The sequence below is a fragment of the Podarcis tiliguerta genome (genome assembly GCF_965153285.1).
Source record: "Podarcis tiliguerta genome assembly, chromosome: 1".
NCBI lineage: Eukaryota > Metazoa > Chordata > Lepidosauria > Squamata > Lacertidae > Podarcis > Podarcis tiliguerta.
In genome coordinates this window covers 94,064,369-94,087,405 of record NC_139534.1, presented here as the reverse complement: position 1 = coordinate 94,087,405, position 23,037 = coordinate 94,064,369, and the positions used below count along the sequence as shown (strand labels likewise).

Below are 23,037 nucleotides of genomic sequence, written 5' to 3'. Positions count from 1 at the left end.
GGAAGAGCAGAGCAAGCAAAATCATCTGTGTGCTCTGCATCCCGAACAACATGACTGGGCAAGCAGGGCATCTTTGGAGGCAGAGCGTGGGGTCTACCCAACTAGTTCATTATCTGACCCAGGTGCCTACCCAGTTGCTGGGGAGATTACACTAGCAGGAGGCAGGGTGGGCACTGCTTAAGATGTCTCTCCTGCCTCTGCTGGGATGTCTGGAACTGCTGGGGCAGGGACATCATCTGCCAGATTACTCAGCTGCTCCCTGGCATCCAGCTCAACACTTTCCAATCCTGCCAATAAGTCTCCACTGGGCTTGTGATGCATGTGGCCTGTGAGACACAAACTGCCCAAGTGTAGTCTAGCCCACCCCTGTGCAAAAAGGCTACTGCTACCACAATGTCTAGGGCTGCAGGGACACAGGTTCAAACCCTCACTCAGCTGTGGAGCTCACTGGGTGACTAGGGGCTGTTCTCCTGCCCTTAGACTAACTGTGGGGAGCATGGGATATGCAATGGCCACAGATGAGAGATGGGGGGAGGCAATCTAGGTGTAAGGTGGTTTGCCAAATCATTTTGTTGGGTTTTGGGAAGCTATCATTACTGGGCTGACTATTGTAGACGGTGCTTTTGCATGCTCTTATTTCAATATCTATGAAGAACATTGCCCTGATTTTTCTTAAGTTACATTTTCCCATAAATTGTTGCTGAAATGTCAGTATAATGAAAAGAATTCCAAAATCCATGGTAGGGCTATACCGTTACTGGGCCAACAAAATGTTTTCTTATGGGCCAACATGACTATCTTTGTTAGTTGATGCTTAATCACACAAATCTAAATTTCCTGGGAGACCCTTGAATCCCTCACACAAAACGCTGACAGTTTGGAGGGGATCATAATTGCCGAGGTGATTTGAAAGGAGTTTGCGTGTTGTCAGATTCCAAGAATGGAAAACGCACAGAATTGAGAAACTGTCTTTGGTACGGAAATAACTAGGTACACCGTTGCTCTTAAGACAAAAGCAAGTCCTGAACTCAGTAGGAGAGGAAACATTTTAGTGCAGCTACATGCTTAATATGGATATTAGTTGCAGGTCTGCTTTACTTACCATATATGAAAGACCATCTGCTGAAGAAAACCAGGTCACAGCGACATCCCGTAGTCAGGAAGTTCCACTCTTCAGTTTGCTGCTCTTATGCACTATGAAATACTTCTGGGATAGAGGCATGTCCAGACTTGCCATGCGCCCTCTGATGCTCTGAACTACACTGGAAGCCTTAAATGCTATGTGCTCTCAAGGCTGCAAACCTAGAATCCCTTTGCTAGTGAGCAGGGCTTTTTTCAGCTGGGACTCACCAGAACTCAGTTCCAGCACCTCTGAAGTGGAAGCCACTGCCATTCCAAGAGAACAAGAGAGGTGTTCATGGTGAGTCCTAGCACAGTTGGACTTACTTTTGATTCAACATGCATAATAGTGATCTGTGCAGCTCTGTAACATGCACCAAACCAAGCTCACTATACAGTTTTGCTACTTTCAGTAATTTTTGTTCAGAATTACAGCTTGGGGAGCCCAAATCATAATGCTTGGGCAAGGGCCCAAAAGGTGAAATAATTATTTATGTTTTCATGATGAATTCTACCTCTGCATAATAAAGGTTGCAGTGGTGGTTTTCCTGCAATGTTAGTAAAGAAATAGAATCAATAAAAAACCTTTCAGTTGAACATGGTGTATTAAGGACTTTGAATGTTCACTCAAGCTCCAAAATAGCAGGAAATTGCAGCTGTTAAGGGACCCTTAAGAGACACATTATTTAGGCCATACTGATATGGAATGATGTAACTGGTCCCAGTTCTAGCACTTTCTTAGAGCTGGGAGGCTGTCAGTGGCAGGGTGGTGGGTCTAAGTCTAAGGGCTAATCCATATCTCTACGAAACCCAGTTTACTGCCGAATCAGAGCAAACGTCAATCAAGTTTTATCCGGATTGATGTTTGCTCTTATTTAGCAGTAAAGAGCAGGTTTTCCAGGGGACAGTGGCAGGGCAAAGGCAAAGCAGATCAGGGACAGGACAAGTGGAATTGTGGGCATAGTCCCAGATTTGTCTATTCACTGGAAAAGGCATGTGTAACCTTTGCAGCTGAATCAACTATTCCATGTCACAAGTACTGAACTGAAAACCAGTATCATCAACATTAGAGTAGGAAACACGTTTCTTCCCTGTTGTTGTGTATTCTGGCTCCAATACCGAGCCCATTAAAAATGTTTTTAACAACTGGAGCTGTTTCTGACAGTTGTGCACTTGTGAACTGGAAATAAATGAATGCTGAATATTGTTTTGTAAGGGGCAAAAGAAAAACACCAGGCCGTGCCGTAAATCTCAGCGAAGGTATGAAAGTGAAGACTCACATCTGACAATTGTATTTTTCTTAAAGGCAAGCTTTCAGGCACAATAATCAAAGTTGTATCACCTTTTTAAGGTGGTCTTTTTCCCCAGTAGTCAGGCTCTACACAAAATCCAGCTGCAGATCTACACCAGGAATTTCAAATGATTCCAAGCATGTATTCTAAACAAGGAACCCTGGGGTTACCGTATTTATTAAGTGGCTAGAGACTAAGAACAGAGAATCACTTCCCAGAGTTATGGCAATGTGAAACCAGTTTAAAACTGTGGGTTTTAGGACAACACCTAAAAATGGAAGTTGTCCTGCTCTTCTAGAAGCATACTCATCACCCTGATGTCAAATTATCTTCCTCTTTTCTAGAACTTATTTCAGTGAGATCTCTCTGGGTGAGCTAGAAGCAGAAGCTTGCTGTGTTGTCTAGCAGGTGGCTCTGACATATTTATCCCACCCGCACTATTTCCCTTAAGTTTTGCCTTTTTTAAAGAGAAAGAAAGGTGGGGGATTTTCTAATAGACATCATACAATCTTTTAATTGCCTAAACAAATTTAATTAATTAATTTATAATCCAAGGCTGGGGAATCTGTGGCCCTGCAGCAGATGTTGGACTCCAACTCACGTCAGCTCCAGCCAGCGTGACCAATGGCCAGGAAAGATGGAAGATGCAACCCAACAGCACCTAGGCAGCCACAGGTTCCCACTCCTGATATAAATGATAATATGCCAATGAATGGAATCTTTTGAGAGTGTTTTCACCCACCCAGTCTCCCACTGACCTTGAATTTTATGAAAAATTGCTGGTCTGACACTAGCTTGTTTAGATTTGTCCTTTTCCATTCCGAATGGTTGTGATCCTAATGAATTGAAAAGAATGCATGACTAACAAGAATTGAATGCAAATTACAACATAATGGATATGCAGCAAAACAAAATTGCATTTGATCTTGCTAGTCAGATATCACTGGGCTTAAAGCCTTGGATTATTCTCCACTTTTGACAGCCTTGGTTCCAGTTCTGAAAGCAGTGCCATCATAACAGATGCTCTGGAAGCTCTTGGCTGGGCCTGCAACTGATTTCAGACTTCTGCTACAACAGCCAGTCATTTTCAAATCAAACTATTGTTTGTTTGGGCTTTTGAGGCTCCCAGAGGCTTTTGAAGTCTGAGCAGTGCATTACTAGACTAAAGGAAACAATGGAGCACATTAAAATGTGTGTTTATGTGCTTTTATGCCGATGTGCCTAATATGAGGGGGGAAATTAATGATCCGTAGGAACAAAAGAGGTTAGTAACGGGGCAAAGATTTCTCGGGAGACTCCTTTGTGAAAAGCCCTATCAAGCAAGACCAAAAAATGAAGAAACAAAAGAGAACAGATGCTGCACACAAAAGTCATTCTTAAATAGGGTTGGCTCAAGACATTTTACTGCCTGAGGCAAAGATGGCATCTCTCCCCATTTCGGACACAGAAGCTGATCAGAGTGGCAACTAAATCTTACTTGAACACTGCTGAAAGGACAGCTATATGCCCCTGAGGGCAGCAGGCTGGCTCAGGGGTTTTGTGGCACCCACAGCTCTGCCCATTCCTGCGCCTCAGCATCAGCCACCTGATATATGCACATAAGAAGGGAGAGCAGGGGTCTTGAAGTTGCCCATCAACAGTTAGTACCTGGATAGAAGACTGAGCAGGGACACAGGTCACAGTCTTCTCCACAGTGATGAGATGTATTGTTTCTAGGTTTACACACACACACACATTAGTGTATGCATATTTTGTGCAAATTTATGTCTTGTTTTTGTGATGTATTCCTTTTTTTTTTTTGCAACGCATGTGTCCAGCCATATAGAGTGGCCTCGCAGGTGCTAATTAAATCTGCTGTTTCAGATGCTTGCCTAGAACTGCACAAACAGGGAGAGGGCAAGGGATATATCTTGGCAGCTCATAACGCAATACAATGGAACCTCGGGTTACATATGCTTCAGGTTACATACGCTTCAGGTTACAGACGCCACTAACCCAGAAATAGTACCTCAGGTTAAGAACTTTGCTTCAGGATGAGAACAGAAATCGTGCTCTGGCGGCGCAGCGGCAGCAGGAGGCCCCATTAGCTAAAGTGGTGCTTCAGGTTAATAACAGTTTCAGGTTAAGAACGGACCTCCGGAACAAATTAAGTACGTAACAGAGGTACCACTGTAATGTCTGCTGCTAAGCATGCAGTTAGACAAAACTTAGATAGCAATTCTGTAAACATCAGCACTTCATAATAAGTTCAAGTAATGAAGAACTAAGTGCGAATTCTAAGAGAAGGACACTGCCAGACATAAGCAACGTTGCTCATGAAATACTTTTACCTGGGCTAGCAAGCATGTCCTACATTTCTCTGAGTGGAACAGTACAGCACACTCATCTGGGTCTGAAGGGGGGATGAACAGCTGGTCCAAAACTTAAGAGATGAAGAAGTGCAGGAAGCGAAGCGAAAGAAATAACTCAGCCTTGAGACTTCTGCTTAGTCACCTGTACATCTTCTCATAGCCGGTGGACATTTAGCCCAGCAGTGTATGCCGCAAAGACAGGGTGATTAAGACTTTCCTCAGACTCCCTCTCATTTACAGAGCCAAGGTGATGAAGCTGCTTCATCAAGCCTTGGACTCCACTGGCATGGGGTGAAGACACATGTTGCACCCACTTTGCTGAAGCTAAAGGTAGAGCTAGATCTTCTTGGTGCCAGGAGGAAAGTCCAGGTGGGAATTCAACCTGTACTACCTTAAATCCATCAAGGAAGAAAGGTGGCATCTAACTTATATAATACAGGGACATGGGCATAGCCAGGATTTATGGGGGGGGGGAGAACCTCAGTTAGTTAAGTACAGTGGTACCTCGGGTTAAGAACTTAATTTGTTCCAGAGGTCTGTTCTTAACCTGAAGCTGTGCTTAACCTGCAGCACCACTTTCGCTAATGGGGCCTCTTGCTGCTGCCACACCACCGGAGCATGATTTCTGTTCTCATCCTGAAGAAAAGTTCTTAACCTGAGGTACTATTTCTGGGTTAGCGGAGTCTGTAACCTGAAGGGTCGGTAACCTGAGGTACCACTGTGTTTTTATTGATTTACCTGATTTAGGGGGGGGGGTAGTTGCCTCCCTGCCCCCACGTACAGGGATCACTAACCTTTTTAAGCCTGATTGGGCTTTTTTTGAGCAGGTGCTGTGGACACCACCCTCTGGCACTTCACTCCCACCTCCCTGAATCGGGCCACTCACCAGAACATCCCTTCCCCTGCTGAAAGTGCACGCATGGGCACATGTGCCACTTTTTCAAGCAATCTGGTAGTTTGATCCAGTAGAATTAATCTGAGGGTAGAAAATCGCAGGGCGCTAAAAGAGGAAATGGAAAAGAGTGCAATTCTCCAACTACCTTCTTCAGCTCTATGTAATGGGGGGGGGGAGTCACCACCTTTACCTCCTCATGATTAAGGGGACTCAGTTTTTGTGGGCATACGGGGAATACCTGAAGGGTATTGTTACACCCACAGGCACCAAGTTGGCGACCCCAGGTATAATAAGTAAGCAGAATGTAAAGAAGAGGTTGTGGTCGCTGATTTTGGTGAGACTGCTCAAAGGAAAAGATTCGAAGCCTGCACCTTAAGATGAGAAGTAAAAGTTGCATGTCTGACAGCCTAATGCAGTAATAGAGATCTGGAAGGATATTTTGCCTTGCAATGATTTACAGAGAGATATGGCAGGATTTCATGAAAGGATGGACTCGGAGGAATTCCTTGAGGAAATTAGTCATTGTTAAGCATTGGCTCTGAGTAAATAGACCCAAACCAAGACCGAGACAGTGTGTCTGAAAGAGAAAACAGGGAACTGAAGCAAGTTGTGCAGCGGTGGTTTTGCTCAAGGTCGATAACGAAGCTGCCACAATAGCAGAGGGGAGACAAAAGGAAACAATCAGCTGAGAAGTTTTCCTGCACGCGCAAGACCCATTCAGGATGAATGGAAACAGCACAAGCGTAGCGCTCTTGCGCGGTTGCTTTTCATTGCGCTGGAGCTTCCACAATGAACAAATGCAGCCCTGTTTGTTGGCACCTTGCTAGCAGTAACTGATCCTAGAAGCCAGAATTGTCCACACACACACTCACACTCAGAATACTGTATTGGAGAAAGAATATCCAAGTCTGATCCACTTCCAATGGTAATAATATCAAAACCAGGCAAACACATTAGTTCAGAACTGGCTGCGGGGGGGGGGGGGGGCGGAGAGCTGTGTGTGTTTGTTTGTGGGTTGCTGAAGTTGATTGTAGCAGTAGGATGGAGGGAGGGGTGATTAATTGCTTTATCATCCGCAAGGGGAAAATAAGGCAGTATAAACCCTTAAATGGGCATAGTGACTGTTTCATCTGTTTGACAACATTGCTGTTCTTATCATGATCTATTAATAAATAATCACAAATCATCTTACAATACACAGCTTGCCTTTTTACCATTTTCAAACTTGAATTTATCCAAGCAGGAGCATGTGGATTGCTGTGAATCTTCTTATTATTTTTCAGCCCCTCCATCTGAAATACCACGTTTGATCTTACATTGGATGTAGTACAAGTGGCGACCATTGTAGGTAGGCGCGTCCAGTTGATGCGCAATCGCTGGCACCATGTGAGTCGTTTTGGAACCAGAAGACAACAAAATGAGGGTGGGGGCTGTGAACAGAACCCCCATGCAAAATGGCTGTTGCCTGGTGTTATGTACTGAAGTTCTCACCCTGGGCCAGCAGGGGGATACTGTAGATAGTTATGCAAATGAAGGATCAAAAGTGACGTTCAGTGATTGGATAGTTTGTATGCAAATGAAGGATCGAAAGTGACGTTCAGTGATTGGATAGTTTTAGAAAGTTGCTACAGTTACATTGTCCTGGAGCTCTATATAAGCAGGCTGACTGAGCTCTTCAGTTCAGTTCTATTCTGGCCTCTGAATAAACAAGAGCTGTTTGAAGAATCGCTGTGTTGTCTGATATGGTCACCCACAACTTAACACCTGTATTGCTGGCCTAAGATCAATTGGTGAAAGACCTACAGTAATAACTGGTTCACAACTCAAGGAACCTGAGTTATTTGCATGGTTTAAGGCTGACATGGAGTAGGGGAACAGGGCCTTTGTCCCTTTAACAGCTGGGTGGCAAGTAGAAATTAAACAGGGAAATCGTTTTCAGGTGTGGAAATACAACCAAGAGGAAGTTTCAACTGTTGACATCATATCTGTCAGATACATACTATTTCCTTGGGCCTGCCACCCCCACCTACAAAAGAGGGTACACATTTGCAAGAGTAGGCAAATTTCTATCCTCTTTTTGAGTGCCACAGAGGGCCCATATTTGGTCCAATTCTGGACGCAGAAAATCCTGTTGGCAGCCCCGGTTCTACTGTGTGCAAGCCGTTCTTCTGCCAGCACAAAGTAACCATTGGATAAGATCCAGAAAAGTGTGCATATTGTTTAAACAGCATTTCCTCTGTGGCCCTGCTCCTTACAAGCTCATCTGTTCTCATAGAATTACGGAACTGGTAGTAATCTTCGAGGTCATCGAGTCCAGACTTCCATTCCATGCAGGGTCTACAATGGAACTATGTTGTGGGATGGGACTCCTTTGCTGCCAAGGAGTGTGGTGGAGTCTCCTTCTTTGGAGGTCTTTAAGCAGAGGCTTGACAACCATATGTCAGGAGTGCTCTGATGGTGTTTCCTGCTTGGCAGGGGGTTGGACTCGATGGCCCTTGTGGTCTCTTCCAACTCTATGATTCTATGATGACTACAGCATCCCTGATACATGGCTACCCAGTCTCTGCTTAAAGATCTCCAGCAAGTTTTAGATTTCTGCCTCCTGATTTTCTGTCCTTTGCTTTCCTGATTTTGCAGGCCAGATTTCTTGATCGTTGGTAATGTTTTATGCTTTTGGAAACAGATTTTGCAATCTGGATCAAATCTGGGCTTTTTTCACATGGTATAGAATTGGCTTCTTGTGTTTCTCGTGTCAGCAGTTAAAATGTGATACCTACACTGGCTAGAGAACGCAATTTCTTTTTTGTTTTCTCTCCCAAGTTAGCAGGATTGGTAGATGCTTTTGCAGTGTTCTGTATGAACCAAGTCTTAGGGCTCCTGCGCACGCCCACTTGTCCTGCTGCTTTCCCGCTCTTTCATGCTGAATTGAAGCAATTGGACCTATGCTTTCTACTCACAAGACAAGGGGAAGTGTGGACGAGCCCTTACTCAGTACAGTGGTACCTTGGTTCTCAAACACTTTGGTACTCAAACGACTTGGAACCCAAAGACTGCAAACCCGGAAGTATTCCGGTTTGTGAACTTTTTTCGGAAGCCGAACGTGCTCTGTTTTGAGTGCCACACCTCCGTTTTGAGTGTTACGCTGAGGTCTGTCTGTTTTTGCTATTTATTTTGAGTTTTTTGTTTTTGCGGCTTTTTTGTTTTGTTTTTGTGACTGTGTGGAACCCAGTTCAGCTACTGATTGATTGATTGTGTGACTGCAGTACATTGTTTATTGCTTTCATTTTATGGATCATTAGTCTCATTAGATAGTAAAATTCATGTTAAATTGCTGTTTTAGGGGTTGTTTTGAAAAGTCTGGAACGGATTGATCCATTTTGCATTACTTTCTATGGGAAAGCACGCCTTGGTTTTGGAATAGACTTCCAGAACAGATTAAGTTTGAGAACCAAGGTACCACTGCATAGTGACTAAGGATGACAAATAAGCATTCAAATATCAGAAATAGAAGGAATCAATCTAAGATTATAACCCGGCCATCAGTTAGGCTACAGTATTTTGGTTTAAGGCCATTACAACACAATTGTAAAGCATATTTACTCCATTACATTGAATGTGATTTATACCCTAATAAATGTATGTAGGTTTGGCACCAGTGGGAGAATTCCTCCCAAAGCAGATATTACCATCAGAAGAGGAATTTTACTCAGGAACATAGAACGGAAGGAAAGAGCTAAATTCTCCCTCCATGCATGCTCTGAAACAATTAATTCTCAGCCCCACGCCAAGTTGATGCAATTTGCATTTTTAAAAACCTTCAGGTTAAATTGAAAGACATAGTTAGCAACACATTTAGCAATGCCTGGAAACGAGTGAAGGAGAGGGTCTGTTTTGACCTAAGTGTATTGCATATTTATTTTTTAACCCCCCTTAAGTTTTAATGTAGGATAACAATAAATTTGTAAAATGCTCTCCCCATTTTCCCATTCAAAAGTGTTAAGCATATACAAATGCCTGCTTTTTTGACTGTCTGTTGTGCACTAATGTTTCCCCTTTCCTAAAATTATTGTAAATTAATATCATTTCATCTCATTATGCTTTACTCAAGGTGCTAACATAAATTAAAGACCTAATCTTTGTAGCAGTGAAGTGTGGCTACGGAAAAGTTCCTCCGTTTTCACTGGGGATCCACAGCACCCTTTTCTGCAACGTGCTCCACCCTAATCCTAAATATAAAAACCAAAAGGAAGCTGAAAACAAATATGAAAATCTCAGAATGTCCTTGACAAAGTATATACACTTTACTGGGGACTGGGAGTAGGTCTCAGTGAACTCTAAGGTACTTACCTCTGATCAGACATACATGGGGTGACTTTGTTAGCTAGCGTGTGGTTTTTTTGAAGCCACTACTAATGGCCTTTGATTTAGCTTTCACTCCCATAAATACTAAAAGCTTCTTTGGCCGAAGGGCGCTTCCAAGCAGTCACTTTGGGGATGAGATTCAGTCACAATCTGGCAGATTTAAGCACTGCAATTAAAGAAGATTTGGAGGTCTTGTGAAACAAACCTGCTTTCTCCAAAGATCTATCGCCAATGCAGAAATTGACAGGGAAATGGATTGAACAGTGTCGGTTAACACTTGCTGGGCCCATGGTTTTATCATCTCCCCACAAACAAATCAGGCTGAATCCTCTTTAAACAAGTCATCTGGAAGTGACTCTAGAAATAATAGGAGGAAGCTTATTTTCCAGACAATGGCACCAAGTAGTTTCCTGAAATTATAGTTTGTGCTATGGAGTAGGCAGTAATACTCAGGGGGACTTACTTCTGAGTAAGCATGCATAGAATTGGCTGGCACAGCTGCTGGGACACATCCTTTGCACTGTGCGTGAAAATGGAGATATACCATGTGTAAAAGAAACGAACGAGAACAGCTCACCCTTTTTCTTTGTCCTGCCTGTTCTTAGGGTTGTTAGTCACAGATCCCCGTGTCAGGAAGACTCCTCTGTCCTTTCGCTCCTTTTCCTCCTCTGCTCCTTTTAAGCATTTGTTGTTTCTACAACATTGGTTGCAAGGCAGAAACAGATTTTCATTTTTAATAACAACTGAGCTTCAGGTTCCCAAGGGAAGAAATGTTCTCCATTGGATACAAGAAGGTCTTGTGTCACCCAAATTCTTTATTTATTAAAGAGACAGAACAGATCCTCTTACTACCCCCTATCCATCCCACCCCTTGTAAAGACACCTCCCTAAATCAGATAAGATGTTTACAGGGCCTTCATCTCCTCCACCCATCCCCAAGATCTTAGAAGATGCCCTTGTGAAGAACAAGATATTTTGCCCTCATTTTGTTGCATCCCTTAGCTTGCCTTGATAGTGCTAAGAGAGGTAGCTTGCTAGCAATCCATCAGTTAAGCATAGCAGAATGGTCCCTTGAATAGTTTGTACTTTTTGCATACAGATCCCTCCTCTTTTTTGATCCAGTAGACCTGTACTCCAAAAACGGCTATGAGTGTTAAACAGCAAAAATTCACAGCTATTTGCTTTTCTGATGCCTCTTCCGCAGATGCTAAAGTTTTGGCAAGAGTAGTGGCACCTTCTGATGGGCAGTGCTCATCATAGCACACACATATGTTTTTGCCTTTCCATTTAAAACAATTACACATGCACCCTATTGAAATAAATATATATATTGTGCTTTATCAGTAGTGCACTTTCACACCAGCTAAATGAATTATTAGACTGCACTTTAATGGTGCTCAGCATGCACAGTCCATCACTAACTAAAACAAACAGCAGGCCTGCCAGACCAGGCATGGATCACTGTCTGCGTCGGCTCAGGGTTGGAACCCATGCCCAGTGCAGATTTGTTCTTTAGCTGCCCCTACAGATTACTGTATGTCAGGCCACTGCACTGATGCCAATGATCTGTGCTCTGGAGGAAGGAAGGAATGGGTAGGCTGCTTCAGTGATGTGAATAACAACTTCTCATGTCTATCCTGGGGGTCGTTCCTATGTCTACAGTTTTGTATTATGGAAATGATCAGCAGCACATTTCATCATCAGGTTGCAGCTGTTTCAGATACTAATCTGGTGACTATCATGCATCCTAACTTTCTGGACAGTTATACACTTGTCCGTATATGTGCTAGGATTTTCCTACAGCATTTGTGCATGCATGTCAGTATAATCTCTACACCAGGCATAGGCAAACTCGGCCCTCCAGATGTTTTGGGACTACAACTCCCATCATCCCTCACCACTACTCCTGTTAGCTAGGGGTGATGGAGTATTGTAAATAAAAGTATTCATGAATGTACTGGGGTGGGGGTGGGGAATGGGGAGATCTTGGCTCTCGTCTATTATGCTTGGCCTTCTTGGAACACCATTAAATTTGCATGGTGTTTTCGTCAAATGTCTCCTTACTCTTTTGTTCAGCTCAGGCCACTGCTGACCAAAGTGACTCCAAGGCTAGACAGAGTGATGGGTTGTAGTTGGGTTCCGCCAGTCTTGCTGTATCTAAGGAGCTGTCAGTCAAAGACCAGTTTCAGGCTGTAACCTGCTACTGCCGAGAGGGGCCAGCACCAGGGATTCATTCTAACCTGAGGCGATACCTTAAAGCACAGTATGAATTAAAACACCATCAATATGCACGCAAAGTCAGTGATACGACTGAAAAAATGCATCATTAAAGTATTATTAGGGCTCCTCTTCCTTTTACATTTTTCAACTTGCTTTTTATGCACTAATAGTTCATTGAATTTTTAACGTTAGAAATGTTTGCCTCTCACTGGATAGTGACAGAACAAATAAATCCCTCTTGATCCGGTAAGGCTGAAATCTTAGGCACTTTATTAAGGAGCAAAGTCCCATTGAACGTAGAGGAATTTAAGCTCAGTAGCCCTCAATGGTTTTTGACATAATGAAGCAATGGGTTTTGTTTGTCCAGCTTCCTGACATAATTGGTATTCAGAGATAATAGGCTTGCAATGATTCTCTTCAGTTTTGTCTGAGAATCTAAAGGAAGTAATTCTGAGTTCTTGTTTTGGATACACCTGGAATATAGCGTAAGGCAGCATTCACATCAGTTTTCCCAGCGTTTCCTTAATTTAATTTCCACATTATTAACCGCTCTATTCTGCCTTGGTCAGACCACACCTGGAATACTATATCCGGTTTGGACACCACAGTTTAAGGAGGATGTTGACAATCTGGAATGTGTGCAGAAGAGGGCAACCAAGATGATCAAGGGTCTGGAAACCAAGCCTTATGAGGAGTGGTTGAGGGAGCTGGGTATGTTTAGCCTGGGAAAGAGGAGACGGAGAGGAGATATGAAAGCCATCTTCAAATATCTCAAGAGCTGTCACATGGAAGGGAGAATAAGCTTGTTTTGTCCTGTGCTGGAGGGTAGGACTCGAACCAATGGCTTTAAGTTGCAAGAAAGAAGATTCCAACTAAACTTCAGGAAAATCTTTCTGACAATAAGAGCTGTTTGACAGTGGAATGGTTTCCCTTGGGAGGTTATGGACTCTCCTTCCTTGAAGGTTTTAAATCAGATGGCCATCTGTCATGGATGCTTTAAGCTGAGATTTCTGCAGAGTAGCGGGTTGGACTAGATGACACTTGTGGTCCCTTCCATTTCTATGATTCTGTGATTGTATATTTGAGCTTTCATATTACATAAAAGGCACTTCCAGAAATATAGTGTAATATAGCACAGGTTTACTGCTCGTTTCCATGTTATTCGAAAATGGAATTTTGTTTAAAGCAAATAACATGGAAATGAGTGCTAAATTTGCAATATATTCCACTATATTTCTGGAAGTGGCTTTTACTTCACGTGAAAGCTCAAATATAAAGTGGAAATTAACAGCTAGGGAAACGTCGGGAAAATGGAATAAACTGATGTGTAAATGCAGCCTTTGTGTAAATATGTTAAGGATTGCAGCCTCAATTTGTTAACTAACTCTAGCCCACAATCTTTGCTGCCCCAATTTTTTAGCTGTAGTCATCTTTGAGCAAGTGGAGGAGAGGAAGGACATAAAAACTTAGGAAAGACATATTTGATCGGTATCTCTAGACAATATTGTTTTTCAGACAGTTTATGGAATGTATCTCAGACTGATTTATTCTTTTAAAAAAGAGGTAGAAACTAAAGCTGAGGGATAAATACTGATGACTCTTCTCTATGTTTGAGCGCGGGGCATGTCTTATTTAAAAAGAGAAGCAAGAAAGAAAAGTGAGATAGAGACTATCTGAGCGAAAGATACTGAAGTACAATCCCGGTGTGAATAATTGAAGTGGAATCTGGAATGCACACCACATTATCAGGGACTTCTTGAGACTGCATCTGATCGGAAGAGCTGACTGTTACCTGAGAGGTAATGGAGAAGTTGTTGGCCTCAAGCTTTGTAGTCTCAGCCTGTTGTGGAACAGTGACACCAGGGATTGAGCAGCAGGCGGAGGGAGGAAATCCTTCAGGGGGCACCTTAACTCACTGCACAAAGTGCGTCGGATTTGAAAACCAGGCACCAGTCCAAAGTCTAAACACAGCCTCACAAAGCAATTGTTCAGCGATGCCAGGGGCAGCCAAGAGCTGGCCTCTGAGGAAAGAGTGCCAGGATTTCGACGGCAGAGATGCCAAAGGAGATGACAGACTCAAGTAATCACTTCTCACTCACTTTTGCTACTGAACACCCTTCCAGCAGAAGCTGCTGAGAGGCTGTTTGCACACCTCCTGCCTGCTTTTTGAAAGATAATGTTCTTATAACTGAACCTACACAATACGTTCTCGACCACAGAACCGTCACACATCTCTTAGGACCAGTTTACATGTGGGCCGAACACACAGTTTTCACATGCGCTGAAGTATGGGAGTGAACTTTGAGCTCACAACAAACAGAACTGGCAGTATGAACTGAGGCCTGTACACACAACTGACAGCAAGTGAGCTCTGTTCATACAATTCATCCAGCCTTTCTTATTTATTTTGCAGTGGACAGCCCACCTGATTGCAGTCAATTCATGCAGTTATTTATTTATGTGCACAGGCAGGTCCCAGTTCACATTAAAGGATTTTTTAATATATATATGGAGGATATAGAGGTCCAAACACTTCCAAAGCTTTTATTTTTAGTACATGAAAGATGGTGCTTATGGACAAATGCAGATGATTACTCACTAACCCTTCAGAAAGTAAGAGCAAGGCACTTGAAGCTGCCTTAAGTTATACTGAGGTAGTTCATGGGCACACCTAGCTCAGTGTTGTAAACTCTGACTGATAAATGCTTGCCAATGATTTTTGTATTTATTTATTAAATAAATATATAACACACACACACACACACACCCCGTTATCCAAGGATCAAAAGGCAGTTTACAATACTAAAACATAGAAAATAATATTTGGCAATTACTCGTAGATGGTCTACCATAAACATGGTTTTAAAAGTGAGTCCGTGACTGTGGAGGCCAATTCTGGATCCACACATCCTTCCACAGTAGGGACATACTGTAGGTTTCTGGACGGGAGTTGATCATGGTGAGGATCTGCCAGACGTGCCTTCCTCTTACCTCATTTCTCCCTTTCGTCCTGACTTTGAGCTTCTTCAAAGTCCATGATGCCTTTGGTAGAGGCCAGTATTTTCCAATTATCAGTGCTTATACTTTAAACCCCTTTTGTTGTCCACTGGTATTTCACTTTCCATTCTTAAGTTGGGAACAGAGTAGTTGCTTTGGAAGACGATAATCATGACCAGTCCAACAAAGTTGAGTGGGAAGTTTTAATCTACGTAGCTTTTTAAAAAACAGAATTGCCTCTAAGATATATTCTTTTTAAATTCTGGTTTTAATGTATTATGTGTTTGTTTACAATATTCTAAGTCGCTTTGAATTGCTGTGGCAAAAAAGCAACCAATAAATTTAATGAACGAATGACGTGGAAGTGCTTTCACAAAACAATCCTCACAGATACATTCTGAAGGTGTGTGTTTGTGCAGTGGCGTGTAAGCTTCAATGTCCGAGACTGAATGCAAGGGAAAGTATGCATGTTTATGTTCTCGTAAATGGTTAATGTTTGGTTTCCTTGGAGGACAACTAAGGAAGGAAAAATAAATGTACTTCTGTGACAATGTAGATCCATTTACTTTCCCAAGATATTTAAAGACGATGAGCGTGAATAGTGGGCAGTCACCAGATCTTACGAGACAGGGATCAGTGTAGCTAGAAATGTCAATCAAAAGATGATAGCTGATATTTCAGCATCTGTACTACACTGTTGTGTAAGGAGTAGATGGTTTATTCAGTGGCTTCTCAATGACAAATGTCAGTTGTAAACCTTTCTACGGTGCGTATCATAGTCGTATCTGAGCTCTATCTCAGCTGTCTGGAAGTCAGTAACAGAAAACGGCCATTTGATCCTGGCATTTTTAAAACTCTAATCTCATCTATCTATCACATGCTCTGCTGAGTGGTACCTGACCACCTTAACAGAAATTACACAAAGTCAGCAACCTTCCTGGAAGAAGCATTGTGTGTTAAAGTATTATTTACCCCAGTAAATAATGTCACCCTAATTATAATTAGAATAGCGTCTGCTGCATTGAAAGAAATTGAGACCCAGGTGGATATCTTTTGGTCATCCATATGCAACCCTAGTCACGCAGAATCTAGTGCACAATGTAACAAGGGTGTGTTTATCGGATCTATAGTGTGCCCATACCACTAGTAATATGTAACTGTGAAAACATACTGGTGTGGTTATAACTGATAGTATTCAGTTGCTGAGGCAGCAGGTGTTATTTACATTGCCGGCATATCATCAATGTAATTAACTCCCTGCTGCTCACAGATATGCATCTCATCTTCATGTTGAATAGAGATCAATTGAGGTGTGGGGGGGTGGTTTCCTCTCAGCCTCTAGTGAATACTGGATGCTAGCCAAAATAGCCAATATGCTCCTTTTATATTAGTTTATTTTATTTTTAAAAATTATAAACCACCCACCTTCAAAAAGACTGCTATGGCATACAAAAATAAATAAATAAATAAATAAAAACAAAGTACAAAGATAAAGGGGGGTGGGAACTCCACATTAAATCTATTTGTAAAACCAGCAGGAACAATATCCAGTTATGCTGCCCTGGAAAAGCCTGGTTGAATAAAAAAAGTATTTAGTAGATGCCTAAAAATGAATTGTTGGCACCATCCTAATTTCCAGGGTAGCTGTTCCAGAGTATTCATTCTGTGCGTAGAACATGTAGAAAGGAAATCTCTAGTGAAGGAGGAGTTAACATTATCACCACTGCTTAGGGTGTCTGTGTCTCAAACTGTGGTCCATAATGGACCATCTCTATGTTCAACATGGAAAATAAAATTTTGATGCTACTGGGGTTTTATTATTGTAGTGGAAATGATGGTTCTGTAAGCCATCTTGAAGCTATGATAAAGCAGGATATAAATCCAATGAACAGACAAAAAAAATTACTTCCTTCATTGAGGAACTCCAGGCTTCCATGGAATACAGTTTGACCAAAAAAAAAAAGTATATGGTGCAGAGATAACTGTATATGGCTGCTCCCTAGTCCTTTCTTTGAAAACACAGCAAGTCAGAGCATTTTCCAGATGTTGAGGTCATTTCCCTGAATTTAAACTAGCTTTTGGTGATTAAAGTTTAGGACAGGCTGGTTTACAAATGTAATCCTATACTTCAGGTGTAGCCAAAGTGATGTCATCCATATGCTGTTGGACTCTAACTCCCATCAGCCCAAGCCAGCATGGCCAGCGATCAAGGATGATGGGAGTTGTAGTCCAACAACATCTGGAGGGGAGCACATTGGCTATCCCTGCTATACAGGTATACTCAAATGTAACTCCCAATGCATTCAGTAGGGCTTACTAGCAGGTAAGTATGTACAACCAAATCCTATGTTTATTTGGGAGTTCAATCCTTAAGTGTTTATCCTTGCAGATTTCATTGAAGCTGGCAGGGCAATCCTATTCATGAGTAGTCAGAAATAAGTCCTACTGAGTTCAGTTGGACTTACTCCAAGGTAAGCAGTGTTGGGGCCTTAAATTCAGATAAGTATGTTGAAGACTGCAGTGCTGCAAAGAAAGAAAGGGAACCAGGCTGAGGGCCTTCTTGGTAGTGGTGTCTGCCCTGCCCATAAAATGCCAAGGAGATAAACAGCTATATGACATTCAGAAGACATCTGAAGGCAGTCCTGTATATGGAAGTTTTTAATGTTTGATGTTTTACTGCGTTTTCATATTCTGTAGGAAACAACCCAGAGTGGCTAGGGCAACCCAGTCAGATGGGTGGGGAATGATAATAATAATACAGTGGCTATAACTTTCAATGAGGAAATAAATACTTAAAAATACCTTAACAACTCATGCAATCCTCTGAAAGAAAAGCAGGCTTGTTAAAATATTCCCATTCCTGAATAAGAGCATGATATTTGGATCCTAGCTGCTTGAAGCGCTTTTCTCCCTTGTAGCACCTGTTTCATCTGCCCCCATGCAGGGATCCACATCCAGAAGCCTGTTGCCATTGATAGATCACCCTTCCTGGCATGGAGAGGAAGTCTTAGTCTTGATGCCCAATGCCAGACTAGTAAACAACCACTTGCGTGATCGTCTGATTTGTACTTGCAAGTAAGAATTGCCTTCAAATGATCAGGGAATATTATTAACATCGTCCTGTGCTTGGATGTGGGTTCTTTGGGTATGCGAAGCTTTCTCTATGAACAGACACTCTGTTCTTATGCCTTTTGACACCTTGTCCTTATATTGATTCCTGCAATTTCTGAACTCGCCTGTAGGTTAGTTTCAACCTGTCTGCCTCCAACGCCAAATGAAGAATAAACATTTTTAGAACTCGCATGCCCATTTTGTGGGAGAACGCCTGCCACTTTTGGATCTTGATGATATAGGCTTGAGTTAATATACCAGCGTACGGCCAGCTAAGAGGCCTGGAGCCAACACTACATTATCTCAAGTCACACTAAGCTAACAGTGCCTGCAATTAACAGGGGATCATGTGCCTAAGTCATATAAATAAATGAAAGGGACAGAGTCATCCTTCAGAGGCTTGTCACCTTTTAGGCACTCATGCATACCTTAAACACACCAGGCCAACACAACAGCCTGAGAACAAAATGAGCAATTAATTAAACAAATGCACAGTAACAGAGTAACTATCTGAAGAGTGGGAAAGCTTCCCAGAGCTGTATCGCCTAACTAGGGCCACGGTTCAAAAGAGAAAATAGGGATAGATAATAGCGACTCCCAGGGAATTTAGGAAAAGCCAGTGTGAATGTGTGCCCATCATAAACAAGGTGAATTCTATTTATTTGGATTCTATTTATGTTTGTTTCTGTGGGTGGTACCGGGTAAGGTGTGTGTGCATGCATACAGGTTGTTATCATACTTCATTATTTCTGCAACATGTAATGTGCAGGTTGTTACCATTTTATGATATCACAAGCACCATTCTGTAACAATATTAGCTCCTAATTGCGGCTTTTGGTGATGATGTACTGCTTATGATAAGCTCTGTGGCTTGTATTATGTGGATAGTCAATTGGATGAGATGTTAAGCACTTAATGAAACAGGCAGTTAATACAACAAGCCCTCTAATCTGTGAATTTTATGTCATTGTTACTGCTTTGAGTTGCAGCCATGTGAAATCCAAACTGGGCTCAATGATTTCAGATAAGGCATATGAATGTTGCAAACCCAATGATGCTTGGTACTCTTTTAAAATTTCCAGTTCCTGTACAGTACTTTCTAATTAAAGGTTTGAGGTGAGGCTGTTCCTAATTATCATTACCAAACTGCAGAATATTTGTTACAAGTGAAAACAATGAAATAATGAAACCCCTGGACATTTTGAATGGCTTCCTAAAGAACAACTATCAGCTCTACACCATTCCCTTGTAATACATCCTTCACTGACAATTTTTTGTTAGCAGTTTAAGGAAAAGACTTACAACACCTTAATCCAGACTTTGCCAACTTGGAGACCTCCTGATGTTTTGGACTACAATGCCTATTAGCCTCTACCTGCTGAAGTACTTTTTGAATTTCAGCAGTATTCCACAATTAGTAAAGGTAAAGGTACCCCTGCCCGTACGGGCCAGTTGTCTCCGACTCTAGGGTTGTGCGCCCATCCCACTTAAGAGGCCGGGGGCCAGCGCTGTCCGGAGACACTTCTGGGTCACGTGGCCAGCGTGACGAAGCTGCTCGGGCGAGCCAGCACCAGCGCAGCACACGGAAACACCGTTTACCTTCCCGCTATAAAGCGGTACCTATTTATCTACTTGGACTTAAGAGTGCTTTCGAACTGCTAGGTGGGCAGGAGCTGGGACTGAAAGACGGGAGCTCACCCCGCTGCGGGGATTCGAACTGCCGACCATGCGATCGGCAAGCCCTAGTTGCTGAGGTTTTACTCACAGCGCCACCCGCGTCCCACATTCCACAATTACTTCAGCGTTTAAGGGTAGAAGAGAAAATAAACTTTAAAAACCTGGAAAAACAACAACACAGTGATAAAAATAGTAGTGAGCAGAAAAATCAGAATGGCAATTTTCCCTTTTAAAACAACAATGCAGTTTCTAAAATTTATGCAACCATCCTATTTTATTTAAACGCTATTGTACAAATATTTTAATAATAAGAAATGTATCAGTAATAACATTAAAAGATTAACTAAAATATGCAGCTGATATGGTGCTGACTGGAAAGGTAACAGGTAACAGTGAAGGTGATAGACTCACTTGCCCAGTATGTCACTACACACATCTTGAAAAAGCAAAAAAAAAAAAAAAAAAACAATAAAAAGGGTCATCCACACCTATGAAGGTTGTGCTACTGCCATTCTTTTAAAAGGAAAATAAGATTTTCAACAGTCTGTAAAAGATGGAAGCAGCGGGATGGGGGCGAGGAACACAGGAATGCAGCAACTGGATGATGTCGTGTAGATGTCTTGTACCATAGAAACACAGATTTGTAGAGTTGGAGGGGATCCTGAGGATGAAGAGGAAGAGAAGAAGAAGAGTTTGGACTTGATATCCTGCCTTTCACTCCCCTTAAGGAGTCTCAAACTGGTTAACAATCTCCTTTCCCTTCCTCCCCCACAACAAACACACTGTGAGGTGAGTGGGGCTGAGACTTCAGAGAAGTGTGACTGGCCCAAGGTCACCCAGCAGCTGCATGTGGAGGAGCGGGGAAGCGAACCCGGTTCACCAGATTACAAGTCCACCGCTCTTAACCACTATACCACTACACCACGCTGTAGTCCATCTAGTGCAAATCTCTGTGATGCAGGAATCCTGCCCACAGCCACCCCTGGGTGGGCTCAAACCACCAATCTTCTTGTTAACAGCTAGACAAACTGACCCACTGCAGTGAATGAATGAAGTGTGACAATTCCACAATACATGCCTCGTATAGAAACACAACACAACACCACTTAGTTCAAGATGATAATGAGGTTCAAGGGAGCCATGCCAGGCTTTCAGGAGGATGTGCAAGACAGTTCATCTGATGGGGCTGAGGCACAGCACTAGCCTCCCAGCAGCAGTGTTGCTGCTGTTTATCAGGCGGAGGAGGAGGCAGTGTGGTTGAGGCTGAGCAGGTACTAGCCTACTAGTAAACAGCAGTGATACTGCTGTTGGGACACTGCTGCTGCTGCTGCTGCTGCTACACCCCACTGGATGAGCCACCCCAGTGTGGCTATTGCACAACCAGCTGCAGAGCTGCTTCAGGGCAGAATGATGATGAGACTGGGGGCTATGTAAACTCGCCGGCAGAGCCAATCTGGCACTACTGCCAATGTGCCCACATTGACAGCCAATCAGGTGCTATTGCTGGTGTGCCTGCACAACTCTGTTCTTAACTGCTGTCATAACCCCACCTCCACAGCATCCAGGTAAGCTGCAGCAATGCCAGTTTTGGGATGGCAGCTCTGCAGCGCCGTACCATCGGTTCCTGGCTTACTGCGTGTCCTTTAGCAGTCATTCTCACTTAACCTAGCCCACCTTGCAAGATAAAATGTGTGTGTGGGGGGAAGAACCATGTTTGAATTCCTTGGAGGCAGGGTGGGATATAAATGAATTATACAATTAAAACAAAAAAACAAAAATAAGTACATGTGCAATGTAACGTGGAATGTGGGGCAATTGTTCGCTGCCTAAATAGTGCCTCTGATATGTTTCTACACACTGCTTTTACTTTTGATCAAGAGTGCAGGACACGTTTATTAGGTCAAACAATTTGCTTCAAGTCACAATACGTAGTACCAATGGTTGTGGATAGTTAATTGAGGAAGTCTTTCTCCTATTTGAAGTAAGTTTTGAAGACATCTAGCCTAGTAGAATAAATGCGCAGGTTTTAATTTCAAAAATATGAATCCTGTATCTGATTTCATCTTCCTCTGCTAGAAGGGATACCAACCCGCACTAGTGTAACGCCATTTCACATGGTGTCAGGTGAAGAGGTATCTGTTGCTTTATGAAACTCACCAAGTGCTCCTGGGTTAATAATTATAGCCATATGGACAGGCCCCTTATTCTGGACTGGCCCTGTTTATATTCACAAGAGATATTCCATAGGGTGAACATTGTACAGTTCTGAACGCTTGTCTTAGGAAAGAGGAAATGTTTGCAGCTGGATTGTGGCAAGAAATGTTTAGTCGGGGTGTGTGTGTGTGTGTGTGTGTGTGTGTGTGTATCCTATCCTAATAGCAGCACCTAGCGGCCAGAAATGCAAAGAAACAAACTACAGTGAAAATGTTTTGCTCCACATACTATACTTTCAAAGCACATTTGAAGTACATTCCCTGCTCAAACTGCCCAGAATTCGTTAAGAGGAAAATGTGCTTCCAATGATATATATATAGATAGAAAGGCTAGGCATCATCATTCAAGGGGAGATATATAATGAGATTGACTTCCTGCTTCCAATACACTGCAACCTTGGGTTGCAAATGTGATCAGTGCAAGAGGCACGTTCGCAACCCGCAGCATTCGCAACCTGCAGTGTTCGCAACCTGCAGCGCTGTGACTGCGCATGTGAGGGTCGTGATTCGGCGCTTCTGTGTATGCGCAAAGCGTGATGTAGCATTTCTGCACGTGCGCCGAAACCCAGAAGTAACCTGTTCCGGTACTTCCAGGTTCAGCGCGCTGCACAACCCGAAATCACATAACCTGAAGCGTCTGTAGCCCAAGGTACCACTGTAATCAGCTCTTACTTCTGTATGCTCCCCTCCTCTGCACCACCCAATGCGATTATCTTCCCAAATGACATTCCTTAAGAAAAGGTTTAAAGGGTCAGGTAGTTAGTTACAGGACTGGAAAAGTTAGTGGGAAATGCTCAACA

The 23,037-nt window shown here is 42.7% G+C and overlaps 1 protein-coding gene across 1 annotated transcript in view; it reads right to left on the bottom strand.

Moving 5' to 3' along the window:
- Positions 1–23,037, bottom strand: part of BMF (Bcl2 modifying factor) — a 78,335-nt gene that overhangs the window by 53,455 nt on the left and 1,843 nt on the right. Inside the window, exons 2-3 of the mRNA XM_083451090.1 lie at positions 20,436–20,685; positions 10,597–10,713 (exon numbers count right to left, since the gene is read on the bottom strand). The gene's annotated coding sequence lies outside the window, so the exon portion shown is untranslated. The remainder of the gene's footprint in view (positions 1–10,596; positions 10,714–20,435; positions 20,686–23,037) is intronic.